This window comes from Protopterus annectens, chromosome 7.part0 (assembly GCF_019279795.1).
Source record: "Protopterus annectens isolate FY-2018-M chromosome 7.part0, PAN1.0, whole genome shotgun sequence".
Taxonomy (NCBI): domain Eukaryota; kingdom Metazoa; phylum Chordata; order Ceratodontiformes; family Protopteridae; genus Protopterus; species Protopterus annectens.
The window spans coordinates 1,528,219,756-1,528,247,097 of NC_056739.1; the positions used below are offsets into that span (position 1 = coordinate 1,528,219,756).

The 27,342-nt window shown below is 38.2% G+C and overlaps 1 protein-coding gene across 2 annotated transcripts in view; it reads right to left on the reverse strand.

Moving 5' to 3' along the window:
* The window catches only part of TAMM41 (TAM41 mitochondrial translocator assembly and maintenance homolog), an 837,657-nt gene that overhangs the window by 275,480 nt on the left and 534,835 nt on the right, over positions 1–27,342 (reverse strand). The gene's annotated exons all lie outside the window — the stretch shown is intronic.

A 27,342-nucleotide genomic window follows, 5' to 3' on the forward strand; every position in this document is an offset into this window, starting at 1 on the left:
GTGAGTGGCTCAGACTGAAAGTGATAGAAGTAATGGAGTATTGCTGAAATAGGAGTGTGAAAGTAAAATTTTTTTTTTTTTAGCCCTACATGAGCCAGTTATTTAGTATGTAGGAAGTGTGTGTGTGTGTGTGTGTGTGTGTGTGTGTGTGTGTGTGTGTGTGTGTGTGTGTGTGTGTGTGTGTGGAGCATAAATGTGTTGAATTGTCCTTGATTTCACAGAATCTCTCTTCATTTTGCCTCATATTTTGGTGTGTCCCTTGGCAGAGTTTTTTTTTCTTGTAAATCAATTAAGGCTGGAGTCAATAACTAATGACAGACTGAGTTGCAAACTTTATAGACTTCAGAAAAAGCACGCCAATGCAAAGCTTTATATTCTACCAACTTTATAAGTACACAAGAGCAACACATGCCCCTGGTTTTGGTAATTTGTCACCTATTGTGTTGTAGCATTTCGCTTGGCTTTTTTTTAACACCTTTATTGAATTACCACTTAAGACACAGGCAAAAATACATTTATATAAAAGAAAACAAAACACGTTAATGTGTTCACAGCTACATACAGTATACATCACATATATTTTGTATACACTTATCATCAATCCAATATTCCAGAAACTGATCAATTCCTGCATTTCCTTAAAGCTGACTCCTCCTCCAAAACATTATTCTGCATGTATTATCCCCACAATTTCCATTCTTTTCTATGTAATGTCTTACCCTTTTCTAAAGATCTCACTTCCCAGTTCATTTAGCTCAATTAGCCACTACTCTAAATATAGTCAGTTTAGATTCTGATTTCTATTTTCTAGTAATTGCTTTTTTGTCAGCCACCAGAATTAAACTTAACAAAGATTTACTAAGTCTAGGCAACTCAGATCCTATATCCCAGCTCAAAAAAAAAATAATAATAATTTCCTTAGTTACACTCATTTACCCAATATTCCTGTCAGACTTCTCTGTAAAGAGTTAAGGTCTCAAAACTCTTCATTACACTCCCAAAAAAAGAAGTTATGTACCTACCATAATGTTCCATGTTAGTTGTCTTCATCTTGCCTTCCTTCTTGCTGTTTGGGTTTGGAGCCAATCCTCGGCTCCGACTTGGCCATCTTCTATAGCTCGAGAGCTGTTTACTGACTCAAGGCTACCCCTTATCCCAGAATGCCCAGCGTCAGCTACCCAGATCTCATTTGTGATAGAGCACACTAGACATAAGTAGAGTAACCAGTTACTAAAACTGGTTGTCCAATACACCTAAACAAGGAAAGAGTTATAAATTACCTGGTATGTGAAGTAATAAAAGATGCTCAGCCAGTGAAAACAAAAGGGAACTCCTCACAATACTCTAGGAAGGGGGAAGGAGGGAGGGACGCAAGAAGGAAGGCGAGATGAAGACAACTAACATGGAACATTATGGTAGGTACATAACTTCTTTATGTTAAGTTGTCCATCTCGCCTTCATTCTTGCTGTTTGGGACAGCGTCCCTAGCACCTAAAAACCCGGGTGGCTCATTGGAACAAACTCTTCAGAACAGTAGAACCAAAGGAAGCTCTGCTCCGGGAGACCATATCTACTTTGTAATGAGAGATAAGAGTGTGGGGGTTTGCCCAAGTGGCAGATGCACAGATTGAGTCTATGGGCAACCTAGACTGAAAAGCTACAGAGGTGGCTAATGCTCTAGGGGAATGACCTTTTGGTTTAGTTGGTAGCTCTTTACTTCGTAACTGATAAATAAAGGCAATAGTATCAGATAACCATCTGGATAAGGTCACTTTAGAAACTGGAAGGCCTTGTTTGTTGAAAGCATAAGAAAGAAATAACTGGTCTGACTTTCTTAGTTCCTTAGTTCTATGGAGGTAAAAACGCAATTGTCTATGTACATCCAATTGGTGGAGCTTGTATTCTGCCTTGTTGCTGTGATTAGGAAAGAAAACTGGGAGCTCTATGGATTGATTTAAATTGTTCTCTGAGCAGACTTTAGGAATAAAGGATGGATTGGTCCTCAGAGAAACTCTGTCCTTGTGAAACACCAGGTAAGGAGGACAAACACACAGTGCTTGAAGTTCTGAGACACGTCTAGCTGAAGTGATAGCAACCAGAAAAAGTGTCTTCCAAGAAAGAAATTTTAAAGAGCATGATGCTGCCAGTTCAAAGGGAGGCAAAATTAAGGAGGCTAAAACTTAAATTGAGATCCCAAGGAGGGGGAGGATCTCTAACTGGGGGTCTAAGAACAGAGGAGGTGTCCGTGGTCACTGTGGCTACCAGAGGGGGTTGTATGAAAGGTCTGCCCTGAATTACTAGTGGGGAGACCATCCACCAAGAAAGGTGCCTTTTGCATGTTTCTGTGATCAGGATCATGTGAGACATGGGTAGTTCCTGGAAAGACCACTGCGTGAAAAGAAGCCACTGAAGGATCCCCATGTGGAAAAGCGCTAATGGGACAAGAAGAATGGCAGCTGCCATGGAGCCTAGAGCTTGGAGGACATGTCTGACTTGAACCCTTTTGCTCTGCATTAGAATTAACACTTGATGACGAATAGTGGAAACTCTTTCCTGTGGTAATCTTGCAAACATTTCTTCTGTGTTTAATTCTGCTCCTATGTATGTAATAGACTGACAGGGCAACAAGGCAGATTTTTTGAAATTTACTGTAATGCCTAGCTGAGTGCATGATGTGATTGTATAATCCCGTGCCTCTAAGAGTTGACACCTGGTGGTAGCAGTCAGGAGCCAGTCGTCTAGATAGGGAAACACCTGGAATCTTTGACGCCTCAGATGAGCCGTGACTACTGCCATACACTTGATGAACACCCTGGGGGCTGAGGTGAGACCAAAGGGCAGAGCTCTGAACTGGTAACGACTGGCCCCTACCTGGAAGCGAAGAAATCTCCTGGAGCATCTGTCCATCTTGATATGGTACTACGCGTCCTGAAGATCTACTGAGCACATCCAATTGTCCTGACCCAGAAAAGGGAAAATGGACTGCAGTGTCACCATCTGGAAATTTTCTTTTTGTACAGATTTGTTCAGTCTGCTGAGATCCAGTATTGGTCTCCAGTCCCCTGTCTTTTTTGATACTAAAAAGAATCTTGAGTAAGTTCCGGATCGTAGTTGGTTTGCGGGGACTTCTTAAATGGCTCTTTTTTCTAGCAGTGTTGAAACTTCTGTGACTGCTTGATCCCTTAGATTGGGTGAGACATCTGGGATGGGCTTTTTCAATTCTATGGGGGATTGATGGAAGGAAATTTTGTAACCTCCGGATATGATGGATAGTACCCATCTGTCTCTTGTTATATTTTGCCAGGCTTTGGGTAAAGCAGAAGTCTTCCCCCAACTGCCTCCAGAGGTGAGCAGTGGGGCAACCCTTCAGGGATCCTGGAAGGGTTTGGCAGAGAAAGTTTCTCTGTCACCCTGGTTTTGCGGTCCCCCTCTGCCACGAGGGCGGCATCTGTTATTGTTGTTTCCCCCTCTGTCCCTGGGGGAAAAATCACCACGGGTGTCAGGCAAGGGTCCCTGGGATTTTCGGAATCACATCTTTCCACTCTTCTGACCCTTGGGATAAGGTCTGGAAGGAGAGGAAAAATGGACTCCCACGGCAGAGAGAGTCTTGCCTTCCTGCTCACACCTGGTCAACGTGTCTTTCACCTGAGGCCCAAAGAGAAAGGAGCCATCAAAGGGAGTATTGGTGAAGGACGCTCAAAAGGGTTCCGCATACTGACACAGCCACATCCAAGCATGTCTCCTGAGAGCCACACCTGTCCCTGCGGCTCTGCTTGCTCCATCGGCTGCATAGAAAATCAGCCTCATGGAGGAGTTAACTATGGAATTAAGAGTGGCAAGTTGAGAAGCCACTTTGGCTGGTGCTCCCTCAGCTGTAGGATCTTGAAGGGTATCTCCAAGCTCTTTCAGGAGATCCCTTTGAAGACGTGTAAAATGGCAAAGTTAATTCAGGGACCTCATTGAAAAGATTGCTGAAGCAAACATTCGCTTTCCATATCTGTCCATCGTTCAAGACTCTTTGTTCGGAGGATGAACAGATGAAGAGGTATCTGCTAACTCTTACTTGGTGGCTGCTGCTACCACTTGTTTGGTCTCCACGGAGTAGGTTCCACAGAATCTGGAGCTGACCAAGCCTTTCGAGCCACTACAGATATGAGTGGATCGAGAGGAGGAGATACCCAGGAGGTGGAAGGTCAGGAACCGAATGCATCCAGGTATACAGACTTGTCCTCGGTAGGGGCTAGGGAAGTCCAGTCCCTCCTCTGTCTAAGCATTTCAAGGATGTCCGAAAAGGAAACATCTTCAGAGGGAGACCTTGGGGACTCTTCTGATTCATCCATGTCTGCATCTGAAGTGACAGACTCAGGGGAGTCTATGTGCTTCGTCTTGCACTTCTTCCGGGGAGGCTCCGAGTGATCAGGGGAGGCTTCGGAAGAAGAGGGATCACCCAATGGGGTGTCCTGAGACATAGGTTCCCTACGCTTGAGGTCTGGAGGAGGAGTAGAGGTTGGCACAGACACCACGGGGGGAGGAGCCGATGGAGCTGGCAGTAGAGCTGTCTCGGGGGACAGCACACTCCGCATGACCTCAAAGGCATCCCGACCTCTAGGCAGAGAAAGCTCCAGCTCCAAAGAAACAGGAGTCTTTCTCCGCTTTGAGGGTGATGGTTCAGAGGCAGATGTTGGAGCTGAGCTCACCTGCGCCGAAGCTCCGAGGGGGGGAACGGGGTCGGACAAGGGTCCGATGCCACTCCCCCCCTCGGAGCCGACGAGAGAACCTCGGTGCCCAGATCCCTCGATGGAAGGTACCATCGAGGCAATCGGAGCCGACATCGGAACCGAAGGAGAGATGATGATTGGTGCTGACGGTTCTACTACCTGCGCATCCATGGTCTCTGGCTTTGAGCTAAATGTAGTCGGAGGAGGAATAGAAATAGAGGCAGTTGGAGCCGGTACCTGTTGAAGTGGACTGGACAGAATTTTTGCCAGTGCCTGTGACTTAAGCAACCTACTTACTACTTTCTCCACATCATGATCCGATAATCTAGAGGATCAACAGGAGTGGGAAGAATGATGGCTACGTTCACTCTGTAACAAAGGTGACAGAGGTGCCGAGTGGATGGACTCCAAGGATGAAGACCTCAGTCTCTTATGGCTCCGAGACAGCTCTGAAGTAGCAGATGGAGCCGATGGAGGAGTTTTCTTGTCAGTGCCAGACTGTACCGACATACTTAGTTGGTCAAGTAAAGGAGTTGGGTCCGAAGGTGGAGCCAATGGCTTGAAAGACTTAGGGAATTTCGCTGGTCGAGTACTTTTAGCCGGAGAATCCTGAGGTTTCAATAATCCCCGAAGGATTAATTTGTTTTTGCTCTCCTGCAGGACCCTTGGACTAAAAGCGTGACATATAGAACAGGAGTCCTGCAGGTGAACAGCGCCCAAACAATATACACAACTAGTGTGCCCATCTGTCAGAGACATTTTCTGACAGCATGAGTCACACTTTCTGAAGCCAGACACCTTGGTATCTTTAGACATTATAGTAACAACAACCACAACAACAATAATGAAAACCTATACTACAAAAAAAACAAGAACAAATAGACTTTTTTTTTTTTTTTTTTTACAGTTAAGGAATAGAAGGAAAGCCTCTAATTTAAACGGCTATCCTGGGGGGTTTCTCTAATTTAAAAGAGTTCAAGGGAACAGATGGCCTGAGACTTATGGAGCGACGGCCAACAAAGCTAAAATACACAAAAACGCAATAAGGGATAAAGGAATATTATCTAGACAAAAAATAGACAAATACTTGACAAACTTTCAAGAAAAAACAACAATATATATAGAAAAAAGATTATACTAAGCCTGAGCCAGTAAGGAAGCAACCTCGTGGCTGAAGCGGCAAACGAGACCTGGGTAGCTGGAGCTAGGCATTCTGGGATAAGGGGTAGCCTCGAGCCAGTAAACCGCTCTCGAGCTATAGAAGATGGCAGAGTCGGAGCCAAAGATCGGCTCCAAGCCCAAACAGCAAGAACGAAGGCGAGATGGACAACTTAACATCATATGTTCCCAGTTACCTCTTTCTTCCCCATTATATCTCCAACATTTGCATCAACCTGAGGAAAAATTCTTTGGAGTCTTCTTGAGGTATAAAAATAGCCATGCAAACACTTGCAAGCAAAAATCTTAAATCTTCTAGACTATTTGGTAGTAGTACATATGTCCTCCCATTGTTTCCTTGTGAACTGCTTATCCAGTCTTTCTTCTTAATCTTTTTTAACCTCCTCTGATTGATTCTTTATCCCTTTTTTAACAGCAACTTTTGTTCTAAATTCCAAGTAAAAACTCTAACAGAGCAGGTCTTTCATTTAGGACCCCCCCCTCTCTATAGATATATATATATATATATATATATATATATATATATATATACATATATATATTCTGATATCAATGCCTGATAGGGAAGAAGACAGTCTCTAGCCTGCAGTCCAAATGTTTTCCTGGCATCTTCCCACTCGATTACCTTTCTTTGCTCCCAATACTTTTGTGTCTTTACTAGTTTTCCCCATCAAATTCTAGCCACCTCTTGCCAATTCTCTTGCTCCTAAATACAGTCATCTTTACCAGCAGTATCTCCTTTATCCATTTTCATGTTGGCTTAGTACTTAGAATATTTTCTGCTACCTTACAAATACACATTCTGTATGGTTATTGCTAAGGACCTGCATCTAAAAATATCACTCTTGAATTTCCCCTCACTTCATCATCTCTTTCCCTTTTGAATTACAGCTTTCTGCTTGTGTTATGTATATGTGCCTTATCTATGCATCTTTAAAATATCCCTTCAAATCAGGTAATCCTAAACCACTTTTTTGTTTTGGATAGATCAACTTATCCCACTTGACCCTTGCCCTCTTCCCCTCCCAGATAAAATCCAACTCTTTATTACTGTCCACAACTTTTCCTCTGGTTGGTGCCTGATCTATAAATAAAACTAAAGGGACTAAACACATTTTCACTGCTTGGGTCTTGCTATCCATATCCATAAACAAGAGTTTCCAATTTCTCAGCTTTTATATACTCTTTTGTTTCGTCTCTTTCCTTATATCCTTAGCTGTAATAACAGAATCTTTTTTAACCAATATTCCTAAATACTTCATTTTATCATGTACCCGCAAATATGTGTATTGCTGAACCAGTTCATGTATGGGCACATAGTTCACAGCTATATCCTTTGTTTTGTCTTCATTAATTTTATATCCCAAAAAGACTTGAAACCATTTCAGAATGTTCTACAAAACTGAGATGCCCTTTTCTGGTTTTATCAGGTACAAAATAATGCTGTTTGCAAATAGCAATTATAAGAAAAGTTGGCTTTATCAATTATATCTTTGAATTTCTGGGCTCCTTATTTTCTTTGCCAAAGGTTCTAAATACAGCACAAATAAAGGGGAGACAGGACATCCCTGCCTGGCTGCTGTTTTCAGAGGGGAACCCTCCCACTTTAATTTTTTACCACTTATCCCTCATGCATCCTCCTAATTAACCTCATTATTATATCAGGGAAATCAAATGTTTCCATCGTCCTACTCTAAAGATCCCAAATTACTCAGTCAAATGCTTTCTCTGTATCAAGACCCAATAACAGCAATTGTATTTTTTACATTCTGCTTCCCTCTGGGTCATCATTTTTCTATTAATGTTGGCAAATGTTTGCCTCCCCTCCACAAAACCACCTTCATCCATATCTGTCAATTTGGCATGCTCTTTGCCATTCTTTCAGCTCTTATAGACAAACACTTTATAATCATGATTTAAAAGTGAAATGGCCAATATAAAGCTGGATATTTACAGTCTTTAGGTATTACAGCCCTAACAGCTTTCTTCCATGATGTTGGTGCTCCCCCTCCTTAAAAAAATAAACAAAACCTTCCAGATCTTTATCACTTTTTGCCCTTCTAACTTCCAAACTTCCACATAAATGCCATCTTTTCCTGGAGACTTTCCTGCAGACTGATTATACATCACTGCTTTTATCTCATCTCCTCCTATGTTAACTGTTAATTGCTGAGCCTCATCCACATCTAACCTTAGCAAACCCAAGTCTTACATAAGTATTTCCATTTGTGTTTCTTCTTGATTTCCATATTTCTCTGCTTTATACAAATTTTCATAAAACTTCCAAAATATCTCTAAAAATTCTACAGGATTACTGGGTATTTTTGTTATAGGCTCCCCATGTTTAGCAAGAACCCCTTCTAATTTCTGTTGTCTAATTGTTGTGGTAAAAGTTTTGTGTTCAAGAGTTATCAGAAAAACAGTTGCTTAACAGCAGTCTTTCTAAACTCATGCATATTATCCAGATACGACCTTATTTTCTCTTTAGCACTCTGCAATTGCATAGACTTGAGTGTCTTTCAAAATGTCTACCTCTTTGATTCAGTGCTACGCTCTACATACCTCAGAAGTCATGCAGTTCATCAAATCTTTGCTGGATGTCCTTCTTTGCTGTTTTCTTCCAGTCTCTCCCAAATCCTCTTCATCAAAACTGACTTCTACTTCTCTGGACATGTCCCCAAACCACCATAACCTCTTCTCTTTGAGCTTCTGCTTCAGTATAACTGGAGCAACTTTGATTTTTCCTCTGATATTACCAATTCTTCATCTGTCTCACAGTGTGCATCCTACCATCATCTCAAGCACTTCATCTCCATTACTTCTAGCTTCCTCAACTGCTCTGCCTTTACTACCAGGGTTTGTGTACTATACAGAAGTACTAGTCACATCACTGTTTAGTACACCTTACTTTTCAACTTCTTTGGCAATCTTCTGTCACACACTATCTCTGGCACACTGTGCCAGATGGCTGTAGCCCCTCTGATTCTAGATTTGACCTCCTCATTCAGACTTCCTTTCTCCTCAACCATCCCTTCCAGATACTTGAAGCTGTTAAGCTGTTCCACTATTTTTCCTTTATTTTCAGTTTTAAGCGCCTTCTGATTTTCCTGATTTGCTGCCATGATAACTGTCTTGTACGTACTTCGTTTCATCCCTTGTGCCTCAGTTTTACATTCCATTTCTCCACTGTTTGCTGAAGTTCCAACTCATAGTCCACCTATAATGCCATATCATCTGCACACAGCAGCTTTGTCAGTCTGTCTCATCCAACCCGTTTGCTAACTTAGTCCATCACCATTGTGAACAAGCGATGGGCTCAGAAATGAACCCTGGTACACATTCACTTCCACAGAAAACACCTCTGTGAATCTGAACACTGCTCAATCTTGTCACTAGGTCTCTGCACACTGCCTGTTCTAATTCTTCCAATGTTTCCAGAACTACAAAACACTGCAGGACTGCCAACATCCGCTTTCTTGGAACCTTGTCATATGCTTTCTCTAAGTCTAAGGAATGCTTGGACTCTTTCCTCATATTTAACTTCTTATCCACTATCTGTCTCACTACAAAGATAGAGTCTGTTGTGCTGTTTTCTGATTTGAATCCGAACTGCTCACCTGCCATACTTTCTGCTATTCTGCACATTAATTTATCAGCCACCCTCTTTGGCTCTTTAATGTAGTGTGACAGGACTGTGATACCTCTACACTACCCACAGTTGTGAATACTCCCTTCGGTCTTGTACAATGGCATTTGCATGCTTATTCTCCAGTTGTCTGGGATATGCCTTTCTCTTCCCACTGCTATGAGTGCAATCAGGTGCCACTCATCCAACATCTTGATCATATGTGCCTGTCCTCCCCGATCCTGCTGCTTTCCCAGACTTCATTTTCTTTAGTGCTGTACTTACTTCTTCTAGGGTCGGCTCTTCTTCCTCTTTCATTGTAGGTGGTGTATCGGGTAGCACCACTATTTTCTTCATAAAGAAGCTGCTGGAAGGACTCTTTCTATCTGCCTTTGATGTCTTGTGGACTGGTAAGCAAGTTGTTTGTGACATCCTTTATGAACGGTGTCTGTTGTCTTTCTTCCTTATCTTTATTTCTTTGCCTTGCAACATGATAGAGTTTCTTTGTACCATATGCTAAGTCACGTTGCACAAGATGGTACAGTGACTTTAATGCCACAATTTTTGCTAAGGTGACTGCCCTCTTAGCTTTTGTTAACCAACCATTATTACTTCTTAGCCCAGTCCATCTTTTCTTTCTCACACTTTTTCCTTTTGATAACTTCCTGGACGCCTGCATTCCACCACCAGCTTTCTTTATCTACCTTATACCTATACATCTTACAAGGCACAGCTGCATACCTATTCTATAGTCATCACACATGCTGTTTTGAGGTGCTGCCATTCTTCAAGTCTGCCTATTTTCTCAGTCCTGATTATTTCTTTGAACTCTTCTGCTTTTGGCCTTAAAGCTAGTCCCTGTTGACCTCACAACCTTCTTTCATCACTGCTTGAAGCTGATTGTGGCCACCGCTGATTTATCCTGTGAGCCAACTGTTTCACTGGGGTTTACTTTGCAGTCTCTGATTCTACCCCAGTGCCTTTTATTTGGAGAAAATCTACCCAAGTTGTATGTTGGCCATTCTTGTATGCGATCTTGTGACTCTCACTCTCTCTCTTTCTCGCTGAACCACATATTGGCCATCATCAAACCATTAGTCATACAGAAGTTTAGAATGGCCTCTCCTCCTTTACTTGTGATGCCCCAACCATGTGGACCCAGGCAGTCCTCAAATCTCGTTCTGTCTGTCCCAATGTAAGCATTCAAGCCTCCCATTATCATTGCCAACTCAAGTTGTCCTGTTTTATCCAGTAGGTTCCGCAAATGCTGCCTGAATACACTTTTTCTTCCTATTATAACCCTGCTGTGGGGCATATGTTTAGATTATGAATCCATTTCCTTCTTTATATGGCAGTCTAACTGTGATGAGTCTGTCACTAACTATGATGACATCTCTCACCACCTTCAGAAGACTCTCCCTCACTACAATTCCCACACCTTTTCTTGTCTGACCACTCACCGAGTAGTTGAATCTAGATTCCAAGCCAAGTGGCTTTGCTGCACTGCCCTTCCACCTTGTCTCTGGGATACAAAGATGTCCAGTCTTCTCTCTACCATCATGTCATCCATTTCCAAGTGGCATCCTGTCACTGAACCTACATTCAGTGAAGCATACTTTAGTTCAAATTTGGTAGGTTAATTGGTTTTATGTTCGGCTTTCAATCCATAGAGCTATCCTATATACCCAAGTTGGGCAACTGGACACTGGCTGTAGGGCTTTATGGTGGGCATACATTGGCCAGTCGAGGCACATAAATCTCTCCCACTATTAACATGGGTCCCTGGTGAAGGTCAGAGTGGGCTGGGTTCTCAATCCACTTATTTCAAGCAAATACCCATTGTCCATCATTTACTGATATTACTCAATGTGACCAAAATCCCTAGAGATAATTTTTTATACAGACTGGCTAACCCTGGCATGGCTGGCAGTCTGTGATCTGTGACTGCCTAGTTAGAGGATACTGCTCATCACAGTTAATGCCTACAGTGACTGGTCTACACACAACTCTTCTCCTGACAGACACCACCTGCTGACCACAACTCCATTCAAATTTAGATGCGTTTGAGGTAGAAACACCAAACATCTTTTTGGGAGATGGGAGGAACCCCACTGGAAAAACATGCAAATTCCACGCTGATACTGGTTAACTGTCAGGATCGATTTGTATACCTTGCGCTTGAGAGATGAAGACTAACTATTGTGCCAACCGTGCAGACTAAGATGATCACAGGAAAAATAGTTGCTCACTCAATTTCATAGCAAGATTTATTTATATCTAGGATGCTTTCCTAAACCAGGGATCCCCTCAATAATATATCATGTCTAATACAACAGAGTACCTGTACTCAGTTTATATTTTCATAGAGGAATGGATCCGATATTGCATTAGAGCCTCCAAACACCATTAACCCAAAATAAATGTACACCAGTTTTACACAACATAAATTTTCTAATACACTGAAAAATGAGTACATAAAGATGCTACTATCAAAGCAGTACCACTGACTTTTCCTGGTTCTATGGAATAGAAGAAAGAGGCACTAAGAACCATGTGACCAGAGATCAACTGGTGGTTCAGACACAAACAACCAGGCAAAGGACAATGGCAAAAAGCAGCTTACCTTGCCAATCCATCCTGGGGGGGGGGGGGGGGTGGATCCAGTTAGCCAACTGTTACCAAGCAAGGCTTGCATGTTCACAACAGCTGCAAGACCAGGGCCTTGTCAATCCCAAACTGGTGCTGGCAGCCTCTCAGGTGCCCTTGCATATTCCATGGGGACAGTATTAAATGCTCCTGCAGTGACATGGATATCCATGTCAGCCACCAACGGTAGGGTTACAGGTGTGGTGCTGGACTGGCACTCATGGGGTTTAAATCTTGCCACTGCCAACCAAATGTGAAGGACAGGTAACATCTGACACCAAATGTGGAGATAAACTGCAACCGCTGCCTCTAAGAAGTGAAGTAATAGCAAAGAGTTCATATCAATCTGTTTTAACAATTACTTTTTATAGTATAACCTGCCTCCAAGCATAACAGAAACATGCACCACTTTCCTGGATATTGGCTTCCAACCTCCAGACCAAATTGTAGACAGGTGACTTACAGAGTTAAGTCTTTGACTCAGGACTCTTGGGCTCCTGCCTCACCTCTCTGTGAACCACTGTCTTCCCGCGTTCCTTTTTTTTTTTTTTTCAGGATAGCTGCTTTTAACACAAAGTATTATTTTCACACACAGTTCCCAGAGAAAACTGGAAGAATTCTCCCATTCTCCACAGCTTTCTCCATGGCCTGGCTGTACGGCCACCACTTTAGAAGAAGACAGCCATTTCCAGTTAAGAGTTTCTCTAAAATCAAGCCAAAGTTGGAATATGTCAACTAATAACTCTTTCATGGACAGTCAACCTAAGCAATCACATGGAAAGGCGTATACCATACAGCATGCTAATCAACACTGAAAATAATAGTTACCCTCTTCTCAGATAAACAGTGCATAAAAATTCTTATAAAATATAAATACCAGTGACAAGAGCTAGATGCAAATAAATTAACTTTACTTAAATAATGAAGAAAATACTGCAAAAGCAGACTAAAATGCACATAGGTTAGCATACACAAGGAAAATTAAAAAGGCACTAAATATACATATGCATAGAGAAAAACCTAAGCTTCGAGTATCTATGTTCCTCTGGACAGCTAACTACACGAACACAGATCCTAAATAAATAAATAACTAAATAGTATTTATAGATGGCTCCACACAGACAAGACAGCATCAACATCTCACATCAAACAGTTGTTTAACATGTTTTTCCCCCAACCACCCAGTGTCTATTATATCATCCTGTTGATGGGGAAACACACTGTAATACCATGTCTTTTACTCATCACTACAACCAACATGGTCAAAAACACATGGACATCTGCTGTCCCTCAAATTTGAATCTCAGCTGTACCTTAAATATAAGTATGTGTAACAATTACATCTCGCTGGTCTTTCATCGTTGTTTATTGCATTAACAAGAGATGCCATCACATCCTGGGGATTGAACACATTTCACAGTCCTTCGTCTTTTGGCATTCAGAAAAACAGCACCACATTCCTACTTTGAGGACACACACAGATAAACACAAGAAAGAAAAAAAGTAAAAAATACATTCTGTTTCAGTTAGCCAGGCATTATCACAATTGCCAAGTCCAAGCTACCCAAGAAAGGTGAAACCAGCCAAACTGATCCACTTAGTGCAGTTTTAATACGAAAACACACATTAAAACATACACATTTAAAACATCAGCGTTTTCGTTTCTATCAAGTAGACTTCATCAGATGTGGATAGATAAATGCAGTAAAGATTTTATACCCTCCGAAAACATAAGTTAGCCAATAAAATCAAACAACTAATTAAAAACCTAATTATCCTAAAATTCAAAAATATTCATAAATAAATATTCAATAAACACTCTATATAAACTTTTTTAAAAATAATCATGTTCCCTAAAATACTTTAAAACACAGCGCAACAAATCCAATACAATAACTGATTTGTTTCATTTTAAAATAATAAAATTTATACTCAAAACTTTCTGCATTAAATGTATATATAATATATAATATATATTATATTATTATATATAATATCACTCAGGAGAAACTTCAGTACCTAGATATAGAAATTTATAAAGAGATCAATAGGTTTAACTCTAAGGTACACAGGAAAAATACTTTTTCCAATTGGTATTTACATTTCATCAGTGCACATCCCTACCATTATAAAAAGAATATTGTCAAAGGACAATTTGTGCGGGCTATCTGTGTGGAGTCTGCATGCCCCCCCCCGCGGTTGGGTGGGCGTTTGAAAGACATACGTAAATGGGAAGACATACGTATAAGAAGCCTAAGACTAGTATATTTAATAATATGAAAGTTGTAGGAACTTTTCCATGTGGAAATTGTTCCGTTTGTAAGCATATAGTATCTGAAGTGGTTAAGATAAATGGAAGAAATTTCACCACTAGAGCAAGATACTCTTGTATGAGTAAAGGCATAATTTATGCTATTTTTTGTACATGTAACAAATATTATATTGGTGAAACCAAGAGAATGTTAGCAGATAGAATTAAAGAACATATCAGAGATGTAAAAAATAATAAATTTAGTAGTCCTATTGCTGAACATTTTAATTCTGTACATGATGGCAACATTGATTGTATAAAAGTTACCATACTGGAACATGTACCTCTTTATTACAATAATTTGGAATGGCAAAAGAATATTTTGAGACAGAAAGAATCTATTTTAATTATGAAGTATGGTACTTTACATCCTTATGGTTTGAATAGAGAATGTAATTGGCAAAGTCTTATTTAAAATTGTGACTTTAAATGTGTATTATACTTTTTTAATTGGTTGATTGTATAATTGATTTATTACTTCATGCTGTATATATTCTGAATTTTTAAAGGCTTCATTGTTTTACTCTACAAAGGCTGTTGGCCGAGGCGCTAGAGAGATTCGTTTGAGCTGAATAAATTTTATATTTTTGGAAGGTAGAGCTGGGACTCGCTGCTTGTTCTTGTTGTTGCTGATAAGTATTTCATCCTTTGTTGTCTTTTATAATGACTAGTGAGTCCATGTGCTCCTTTCCACGTATATTTAGAGAAACTGGTATGGAAATGTTTCACCGTAATGGTGATACTAATGGCCGTATTAATATTATACCTACTAATGATACTGATACACCGGGTATGAAGAACGTAACGCCCGAAGCTTCAGGAGGCTCAGGTTTGGACATTATGAAAAAATGGGAAAATTCCCGAAAAAGAACTACTACCAATCCGTTTGCCATGGTAGGCAAAAAAAAAAACATCATTTCTGACAATCCGGATGCACAAGATCTGTGCTCCAAACTTGAAAAGTTAATTTTCAAAGAGACATCAACTTTTTATAATATTGGCAGCCTAGAAAGATACATTGAACTAGATATTACACCCAGGGGTTTGAGGTCTATTAAAAACCCTTCTACACCGTTTGATCTCACTGATGAGACGGAGCTCAAATTCCATGAACGGTGGATAGCAGCTGCACATAGGTGTAGTGTTGAGTGGGTATCTATCTTAATTGAAAGAGATAATGTAAAGAAAGATAAACTTGTTGTTGAAACGAAACAAGTTTGTGAACAACTAGTTAACATTACCTCGAATTCTACACTAGAGAACTTTCTTATAGGCATTAATATGAAGTTAACCGATTATGAAAAGGATTTGGTGGATCGGAAAAAATCAAAACTAACTAGAGACATACGATATTACGAACACAAGAGGGCGTTTGTGTTCCTTAATCATCAGAGGAGCCGAAAAAAGAGTGTATCTTTTCGAAAAGGAAATCCGGTCTCCGAACAATTTAAAAACAACAAAAGCTTCCTGTCTGGTGAAAGCGGAACATCATCGTGGGAAGAAGATGACAGGGAAAATTTTCCCGAATTACCAGGGGCAGCTAATTCGGAAGCCTTTTGAAAGATCTATTCGGAACCCAACGGACATTATGCCAACTCTAGGAAAAGGGGATGGACCAATTCAGAACGCCATAGAGACTCGGGCGATGGACAATATAAAAAAGGTAGATGGACATAATTTACATAGTGATATTTCCACTAATAGCTATGTGGTTAACCTGTCGAGTTATATACTTGATAGCATTGAATTATCTATTTTGGAAAAAGGTCTTAAATTTGTACCCACTTGTTTTCCTAAAAAACATGAGTTAAAAGTTGAATTATTCCAGCTATGTCGGAAAATGTATCTAAGGGAATATTTTTTTAGGCTGAATAATAATTCTAGTAATGATGTTAACTGTTATGGTACCTTAATATCTGATAGTGACATAGAAATAGTGATGAGAGTTTTTATTCATGTTTGTCGGATGATGAAAGTATAAGTAATGCTTACGGTTTATTGGATACACACATGCTGAAAGCTAGCAGCTGTTTTTTACCTCCCTGTAAAAATCCCAATATACAGAAATTTGAGTCTTTGTTAAACATAATGCTGGATAAAGAATTGGAAGAATTTATGAGTCAAAATCATTACTATAATCTAACAAAAATGGAATGGGATAAACTACAGCTATTAAGTAAGAACAATGACATAGTTTTCAAACCATCAGATAAAGGGGGAAAACTAGTTGTATTAAATTCTTGTGACTATTATAGTATGTGTATGAAGCACCTTGATAATAAAACTGTCTATTGTGAAACCAACATAACATATTTAAAGAAGGCGGAAGCCGATTTCAATGCTTTGTTACAGAAAGGCATTAGACTACACTATTTTACTAAGACAGATGTTGATCGTAAAATAAGTATAAAGAATAATAAAGTGGCAAAATTTTTTTGTTTGCCTAAAATTCATAAAAACCTGGATAGGCCACCTGGCCGTCCTATTGTTTCAGCCTATGGCTATTTTACTTATAACCTTTGTACTGTGTTACATGAAATTTTACTTAAAAAGGTTTTGATGTTACCTTCGTACATTCAAGACTCCTACAATTTCCTTCAAAAAATTAAAGGGATATATTGGACAGAGGGAATGTACTTTATTACTGTCGACGTAGTGAGTCTTTATACAAATATTTCCCATATTTTGGGTTTAGAAGCCATAAAATTCTTTCTAGGTGATAGTCCCAAAACTTATTATATATTGGAACTAGTTGAATTTTGTCTAACTAACAATATTTTTGAATTTAATGGCGTTCTGTATAAACAACTGATGGGAACAGCCATGGGAGCTGCTTTTGCGCCAGCCTATGCGAACTTATTTATGGGAATGTTTGAAAATGAATTTCTGTACAGACTACAATTTTTTAAGAACAATGTTATAAAGTATTATAGATTTATCGACGATCTTATTTTCATCTGCAAAGGTGACTTTAATTCATCTGCACAGTTCATTCATGAATTAAATAACAATAAATTTGGTATTAGTTTTAGTGATATACAATTGGGTTGTCATGTTAATTTTCTAGATATTTCTCTTAAAGGTATTAAAGGCCATCCGATACATACGAGTATCTATAGAAAATTTGATGAAATCAGTTGGAAAATGTGGGGCAATAGTTGCCATCCCTCTCATACTTTAACAGCTATTCCCTATGGAGAATTTACTAGAATAAAAAGATTAAATACTGATATTAAATTAGCTCATGATGAAGCTCTCAAAGTAGCTGGAGTGTTTATAAATAGAGGATATGATCCAGTAAATGTTAAGAACAGTTTCAATAAGGTATTTAAAAATAATAATGATAGAAATACATTTAATAATTGTCATAATTATAATAGATATAATACCTATAAATCAAATGAGGAGAAGATGTTCTTTGTCACCAAATATACAAATTTTTCATATATTATTAATAAACTAATTATAAAGTATTGGAATTTCATTAAGAAAGATATTATTTCATTAAAGGATACAAAATTAGTTATATCATATAAAAAAGGAAAACGTATTCAAGATTTTCTAGTACATAGTATTTATAAGAAGCCTAAGACTAGTATATTTAATAATATGAAAGTTGTAGGAACTTTTCCATGTGGAAATTGTTCCGTTTGTAAGCATATAGTATCTGAAGTGGTTAAGATAAATGGAAGAAATTTCACCACTAGAGCAAGATACTCTTGTATGAGTAAAGGCATAATTTATGCTATTTTTTGTACATGTAACAAATATTATATTGGTGAAACCAAGAGAATGTTAGCAGATAGAATTAAAGAACATATCAGAGATGTAAAAAATAATAAATTTAGTAGTCCTATTGCTGAACATTTTAATTCTGTACATGATGGCAACATTGATTGTATAAAAGTTACCATACTGGAACATGTACCTCTTTATTACAATAATTTGGAATGGCAAAAGAATATTTTGAGACAGAAAGAATCTATTTTAATTATGAAGTATGGTACTTTATATGGTTTGAATAGAGAATGTAACTGGCAAAGTCTTATTTAAAATTGTGACTTTAAATGTGTATTATACTTTTTTAATTGGTTGATTGTATAATTGATTTATTACTTCATGCTGTATATATTCTGAATTTTTAAAGGCTTCATTGTTTTACTCTACAAAGGCTGTTGGCCGAGGCGCTAGAGAGATTCGTTTGAGCTGAATAAATTTTATATTTTTGGAAGGTAGAGCTGGGACTCGCTGCTTGTTCTTGTTGTTGCTGATAAGTATTTCATCCTTTGTTGTCTTTTACAATAACTGATTTGTTTCATTTTAAAATAATAAAATTTATACTCAAAACTTTCTGCATTATATGTATATATAATATATAATATATATTATATTATTATATATAATATCACTCAGGAGAAACTTCAGTACCTAGATATAGAAATTTATAAAGAGATCAATAGGTTTAACTCTAAGGTACACAGGAAAAATACTTTTTCCAATTTGTATTTACATTTCATCAGTGCACATCCCTACCATTATAAAAAGAATATTGTCAAAGGACAATTTGTGCGGGCTATCTGTGTGGAGTCTGCATGTCCCCCCCCGCGGTTGGGTGGGCGTTTGAAAGACATACGTAAATGGGTGTGCCTTTGTTGAAGGTTGAACGTCGAGCTGGCACCTCGGCATTCGTGAAAATCTACTGCCAATCACCGGAGTTCCGCTCTGGCGACCCCTAACCGGGAAAAGCCGAAAGACAACAACATCAACAGTAGGATGACGTGAATGGGCGTGCTTTCGCTGAAGGCTGGGCGTCAGGCTGGCAACTCTGCACCATAAAAATCTACTGCCAAACATTAGTGGACTGGAGTTCCTAACCGGGAAAAGCCAAAAAGACAAACAAGTAGGATGACCTCTAGCAACAGTGAATTTGAAAGAGAATGTAACTTCTTAGAAGTCATATTTAAAGCAAGGGGTTATCCAAACGAATTGATCGAGCAAGTGAAAAACAGGTGTATGATGGTAGGCATGATAGATTTAAACCTATATTAGGGGAACCCCTGTTTGAGAGACTAGAGATGAAGCAAAACCATAAGGATGAATTTGGTAAAGCTATGGTTTTAGAGTATAATGGTAGTACGTAAAATGTGAAATTCAGCAACCAGTCACAAGTGATGAGAAAGAAGAGCTGGACCACAAATCCTTTAGTGCTTTCGTTCATTTAATACACCAATATGAACTTCTTCAGAATAAATACATACTTTAAGAACTACCCTTATATACTCAAACTGATACAGAAATCATCCAATAAAAACATTCATGCTATGAAGCATTTAAATGAACTAATTGAATCACAAAATAAAAGAATAAAGTCACAAATATAAATAAGACACATTCAGTAAAAATGCACCTTGTAAAACTCAACCACTTCTTTGAAAACGTCATCATTTTAAACTGATTTTGTAAAAAAAATAAACATGTAAAAATCCATGTCAAAACCTCTGTAACTGAAGAAAACACTTTATATTGATAGTCTCATTAAGTCGTGGTGGGTAATCAGCTCTTAAAGCTATCTGCCATTTAGTTTCCCTACACTCTAATATGGCTTTGTAATTACCCACCAAAGGACCACAGTCTACATTGCCTAAGACAAAAAAGGAAAACTTTTTGAAATTGTTACATAGCAAACCATGACATGCCAAAGCATTGTTCCTGTCTGTTTTTAATTGCCAAAACATGTTCATAAATTCTCTTACTTAATGGCCTGATGCTTTTGCCAATGTAAAAACTTGTACAAGAATTGCACACTGCAAGGTAAACAATACCCAAAGAATCACAGGTGTACCTATCATTTGCCCACAACACTCTACGATAGTGCGAGTTTTACAGAACCTGAGTTATGTATCTACACTCCCTGCAGTGGCCACAAGCAAAAGTCCCTACAGGGTCTTTTCCACTGTTGTGTGAACCATTTCTGGTTCCTTCAAGAATGCTTTTAATATTGTGTGTTTTCTTACAAGTAAAAAGAGGTTTATTGCCCAAAACCGTCACTAAATCAGAGTGTCCAAGCAAAACCTTCCAATTCTCTGTGATCACACTCCTTACAATGTCCATCCCATCAGAGATAGGTAATGGAAAGGCTAACTCAAAGACAGTGTTACTATGATTAGCCCTGGAATTCACACTATAGTTACCTCTCAAAATGGGACTTGCTGTACTTTCACAAAACGATGTAACCTCAGAAATTATATTCCTTAACCAAAATTGGTCATACCCTCTTTGTCTGAAAAAATCAATGAGTTTGTTAACTTCAAACTTGAACACAGTGTCTTCACTGGTCAATCTGTGCAACCTAATGAGTTGTCCCTTGACTACCCCTCTTTTCATATGCTGAGGGTGCAAACTTTCCCTGTGTAGGTACTGATTGACAAAGGTGGAATTCCTGTAAATACTGCTACTGAAGCCACCCTTGTCATCAAGTAGTTGTAAATAAATATCAAGAAAATGTATAACTTTACCAAACACACCACAGGTGAACTTCAAAAACTGGTTGAACTGTTAAAATCATTCAGTAACAGATGAAAAGTTTCAAGGTTCCCCTGCCATAAAAAAAAACAGATCGTTGATGTAATGTCTGTAAAATAAGATGTTCTTGGCTACACCAGATATCTGCTGAAAAATATGGGATCCAAACTTGAAAAAATTGCTGTCTAAGACTGTCTCCATCAAAACACACAAAGTGCTGATTTTATCATTGTCAAACTCAGTGTAACCAGTCAGATATTCCCTGAATAAATCAATTCCAATTTCTTGGTCGATACTTGTGTAAAGAGAAGTTACGTTAAACGTAGCAAAAAATATTGAACATGTGTTTGTGTCACTCAAATTTAAATTTCGTAACAACTCTAACAAATGCCAAGAGTCTTTTAAATAAAACCTCAAATTTTGGACACTAGGATTTAGTAATGTATCTAACCAAATTGAAATTGGTTCTGTCTTAGACTGGACTGCAGAAACTATAGGCCTAAAAGGAGGAGCTGTTCTGCTTTTACAAACTTTGGGAATACCAAAGAGAACTGCTAACTTTGGATATTCCACTTGTAAAAACATAAACTGAGTGTCCAATGTTGCCCTGGCAAAACAAGTCAAATAACAAACTATATTTGTTTAAAATGTGTTTGAACATCATTTAAAATTACTTGTTTGCAATTTCCTTGGTCGCTCAAAAGCTGTGACATAGCTCTTTCATAGTCACCAGTCTGCATGATGACTATAGATCCACCCTTATCTGCCTTCATTACTCTTAAATCATTGTTAGTAGCCAAATCAAACAAGACTTTCCCTTCTCCAACTGTAAGGTTATCCACTTTGTTGAAATGTCTACCAATATTTTCTAAATTGTTGTTCACACAATGTCCCAAACACTTGTAAAGAAGAATATAAAGCAGGATTATAACTACTTCTACATTTACATTCATCTGCTGGTAAAACAGGTGTGGACAAACTATCAAAAATGAACCTCGAATTTAACTTTCTCAAATATAATTTGAAGTCCACCAATAAGTCTGTAACATTCACTTTGTTGGAAGGAATATATGTAAAACCACGTTGCAACATCTTAAAAATATCATCAATTCAAATTCAAAATGTCTATGCAAAAACCTAAGTCCTCCTCTTGTTCTTGTTGTTCCTTTTCTTCCTCTGATCTTTCTTGTGTATGGCCTGAACATCCTTTGACCAACTCGGGGTTCTCTGAGCTCTTTATTTGTCCACTAGAAAGGCCCACTCCCTGTGGAAGTGGAAGGAACAACACTGGTAGAACTGTGAGAAATCTGAAACAATAGAAGTGGCAACAGCATCCTTACTCAATACAGTAACTGATTCATTAGGGGAAATAACTGCCTGCATTGTAGAAACACAACTGTCTTTTATGACTGGTGTTTCCAACACCTGTGTTTGTACATAATGTCTAGGTAAGGGATAAGCTGTGTTGTCTTTATAAGCAGCCAAGTCACTTTTTAGTTTTCCTTGTTTTCACCTGATAATAGTTGCTCTCTGCCTATTGACTTTAACAGAAATGCCTTCATATAAAGACAAAAGCAGTGAAAAACTTTTCGACCCCTTAATTCTAGCATCCAATATCTCAATATCAGTTTTTAACTTAGACAGATTTCTATTATACTGGACGATCAACATTCTCATTAAAGTGAGGCCAGTGTTGTTAAAATGTTCTGTTAATTGTTGGCATAATGTGGCCCTTTCCTTAACACAATTGGGGAACCTATATAGCCTCAAACATCGAGGAACACAGCAAAGTCTTACACTTTTTCAAGATATGCCACCTCCATTTGCAGTGCAACAGTTTTTAAAGAAAGCTTTTCCAGGAGAAAGACATAGTTTTTGCAGTTATCAAAGTCATCCAAACCACTACTATCAATAATTGCACTTACTTGTGGTTCATTGTCTTTCATCCTAAAAGGGTTTTGGAACTCACTGAAAACATAAGAGGCCACATCACATTGTAAACTGGCACAAGAACCAGCTCCAGAAGCACCATGAAGGTCAATACCTTCGTCAGTGGACTCTGTGGATGAAAAAACAACTCCATCTTTGTTCGCCAAGGCCAAATGGGTGAGCGACTGCTGAAATGACATTATTACCAGTGCCGCTCTGTGCTTGAATACCTCCACCTTGGTTCCCTTGGTTTCCCTGGCAATGGGAAAAACCTTCTCTAATGACAGCCATGATACTGTTCACAAAAATTCGTTAGACACCAAAGACTTATCTAACACTTGAGTGGGTGGTCAAATTCATTAGACAGTCCCCAATTGCATTAAGGAAGGGTACACATTATATCAACAATTAACAGAACTTTTTAACAACACTGGCCTCACTTTAAAGAGAATGTTGATCGCCCAGTATAATAGAAATCTGTCTAAGTTAAAAACTGATATTGAGATATTGGATGCTATAATTAAGGGGTCGAAAAGTTTTTCACGGCTTTTGTCTTTATATGAAGGCATTTCTGTTAAAGTCAATAGGCAGAGGGCAACTATTATCAGGAGAAAACAAGGAAAACTAAAAAGGGACTTGGCTGCTTATAAAGACAACACAGCTTTCCCCTTACCTAGACGTTATGCACAAACACAGGTGTTGGAAACACCAGTCATAAAAGACAGTTGTGTTTCTACAATGGAGGCAGTTATTTCCCCTAATGAATCAGTTACTGTATTGAGTAAGGATGTTGTTGCCACTTCTATTGTTTCAGATGTTTCTCACAATATTACCAATGTTGTTCCTTCCACTTCCACAGGGAGTGAGCCTTTTTTAGTGGACAAATCAGGGGTTCAGAGAACCCCGAGGTGGTCAAAGGATGTTCAGGCCACACACAAGAAAGATCAGAGGAAGAAAAGGAACAACAAGAACAAGAGGAGGACTTAAGTTTTTGCATAGACATTTTGAATTTGTCTGAGTTGACTTTAACTGATGATATTTTTAAGGTGTTGCAACATGGTTTTACATATATTCCTTCCAACAAAGTGAATGTTACAAACGTATTGGTGGACTTCAAATTATATTTGAGAAAGTTAAATTTGAGGTTCATTTTCGATGGTTTGTCCACACCTGTTTTACCAGCAGATGAATGTAAATGTAGAAGTAGTTATAATCCTGCTTTATATTCTTCTTTACAAGTGTTTGGGACATTGTGTGAACAACACTTTAGAAATATTGGTATACATTTCAACAAAGCGGATAACATTACAGATGGGGAAAGGAAAGCCTTGTTTGATTTGGCTACTAATAATGATTTAAGAGTAATGAAGGCTGATAAGGGTAGATCTATAGTCATCATGCAGACTGTTGTCTATGAAAGAGCTATGTTACAGCTTTTGAGTGACCAAAGAAATTACAAACAAGTCAGTTTAAATGATGTTCAAACACGTTTTAATCAAATAGACAGTTTATTTGACTTGTTTTGTCAGGGCAACATTGGGCACTCAATTTATGTTCATACAAGTGGAATATCCAAAGTTAGCCATTCTCTTTGGTATTCCCAAAGTTCATAAAAGCAGAATGCTCCTCCTTTTAGGCATATAGTTTCTGCACCTCACTCTAAGATGGAACCAATTTCGATTTGGTTAGATAAAATACTAAATCCTATTGTCCAAAATTTGAGGTTTTATTTAAAAGACTTCACATTTGTTAGAGTTGTTACGAAATTAAAATTTGAGTGACACAAACACATCTTAAATATTTTTTGCTACGCTTGATGTAACCTCCCTTTATACAAGTATTGACCAAGAAATTGGAATTGATTTATTCAGGGAATATCCGACTGGTTACACTGAGTTTGACAATGATAAAATCAACACTTTGTGTGTTTTGATGGAGACAGTCTTAGACAGCAATTTTTTCAAGTTTGGATCCCATATTTTTCAGCAGATATCTATCTGGTGTAGCCATGGGTTCCAGGGTTGCTCCCTCTTTTGCCAATCTTGTTATGGCTATGTGGGAGATCAAATATCTTTTGACACACCCTTTAGCCATGAACATCTTATTTTATAGACGTTACATCGACAATCTGTTTTTTTTATGGCAGGGGAACCTTGAAACTTTTCATCTGTTATTGAATGATTTTAACAGTTCAATCAGTTTTTTGAAGTTCACCTGTGGTGGGTTTGGTAGTTATAGAGTTTCTTGATATTCATTTACAACTACTTGATGACAAGGGTGGCTTCAGTAGCAGTATTTACAGGAATTCCACCTTTGTCAATCAGTACCTACACAGGGAAAGTTTGCACCCTCAGCATATGAAAAGAGGGGTAGTCAAGGGACAACTCATTAGGTTGCACAGATTGACCAGTGAAGACACTGTGTTCAAGTTTGAAGTTAACAAACTCATTGATTTTTTCAGACAAAGAGGGTATGACCAATTTTGGTTAAGGAATATAATTTCTGAGGTTACATCGTTTTGTGAAAGTACAGCAAGTCCCATTTTGAGAGGTAACTATAGTGTGAATTCCAGGGCTAATCATAGTAACACTGTCTTTGAGTTAGCCTTTCCATTACCTATCTCTGATGGGATGGACATTGTAAGGAGTGTGATCACAGAGAATTGGAAGGTTTTGCTTGGACACTCTGATTTAGTGACGGTTTTGGGCAATAACCCTCTTTTTACTTATAAGAAAACACACAATATTAAAAGCATTCTTGAAGGAACCAGAAATGGTTCACACAACAGTGGAAAAGACCCTGTAGGGACTTTTGCTTGTGGCCACTGCAGGCAGTGTAGATACATAATTAACTCAGGTTCTGTAGAACTCAAACACTATCGTAGAGTGTTGTGGGCAAAAGATAAGTACACCTGTGATTCTTTGGGTATTGTTTACCTTGCAGTGTGCAATTCGTGTACAAGTTTTTACATTGGCAAAACCATCGGCCATTAAATAAGAAAATTTATGAACACGTTTTGGCAGTCAAAAACAAAGACAGGAACAACACTGACATGTCATGGTTTGCTATGTAACAATTTCAAAATGTTTTCCTTTTTTGTCTTGGATAATGTAGACTGTGGTCCTTTGGTGGGTAATTACAAAGCCATATTAGAGTGTAGGGAAACTAAATGGCAGATAGCTTTAAGAGCCGATTACCCACCGCGACAATGAGACTATTAATATCAAGTGTTTTCTTCAGTTACAGAGGTTTTGACATGGATTTTTACGTTTTTTTTTTTACAAAATCAGTTTAAAAATGACGAAGTTTTCAAAGAATTCGTTGAGTTTTACAACATGCATTTTTACTGAATGTGTCTCATTTATATTTGTGACTTTATTCTTTTAAATTTTGTGATTCAATTAGTTGTTCATTTAAATGCTTCATAGCATGAATGTTTTTATTGGATGATTTCTTTATCAGTTTGAGTACACAAGGGTGGTTCTAAAAGTATGTATTTATGGGGAAGAAGTTCGTATTGGTGTATTAAATGAACAAAAGCGCTAGTGGTTTGGCTCTTCTTTCTCATCGCTTGTGACTGGTTGCTGAATTTCACATTTTACATTATAATGGTAGTATGGGCACTGTAAGAAACAATTAAATCTGAATGGGTGAAGTTTATAAGGCTCACTGACTTAGATTGAAAACTGAAAAATTCATTTAAATTTGTGTACAAGTATTGCCAGAATCTGAAGAATGTTATAGAAAATAATTTTAAATCAGTTCGAGAAAGAAGATGGGGACTTATAAATGTGGACATTGTTTACAATGTAGGTATATTATTAATAGGGAAGAATTGTTTTTAAATAGCAGAAATATTATGTTAACTAGTAAAGAATTTTTTAAATGTGAATCCAGTGGATTAGTATATTAAGCAGTGTGTGAAGAGTGTCAGTCTTTCTATATAGGCAAGACTGAACGAAAATTAAAAAAGAGAATATATGAACACTGCTATGACATGCAGAATAATAAAACTAATGCTCTTTTTAAACACTCCCTAGAATGTATAAAACCAAGGTCTACATTTTTTGTATTAGAGGGTGTGAAGAAGGAAGCAAGAGGGGGGCAATGGGAAGAAAAGGTAGCGTACAGGGAACTATGGTGGCAGGTAACGTTACAGGCCACCACTCCGCCTGGTTTGAATGAAAACATATCCCTAGCCCCCATTTTGAAGATGAGAGAAGCTAAATTATAAATCACACTCTATATATAGGTAGATTTTAAGCATATTTTATATTAATGCCTGGTTCTATATTTATGTTTTCTTTATAGTTAATTTCAGATCAGTTTTTATTTTACTAGCAAGGTAATTAAAACAATGCCCACTAGAGGGAGGCAACTCATTACAAATCACATAGATTCCCCACAACATA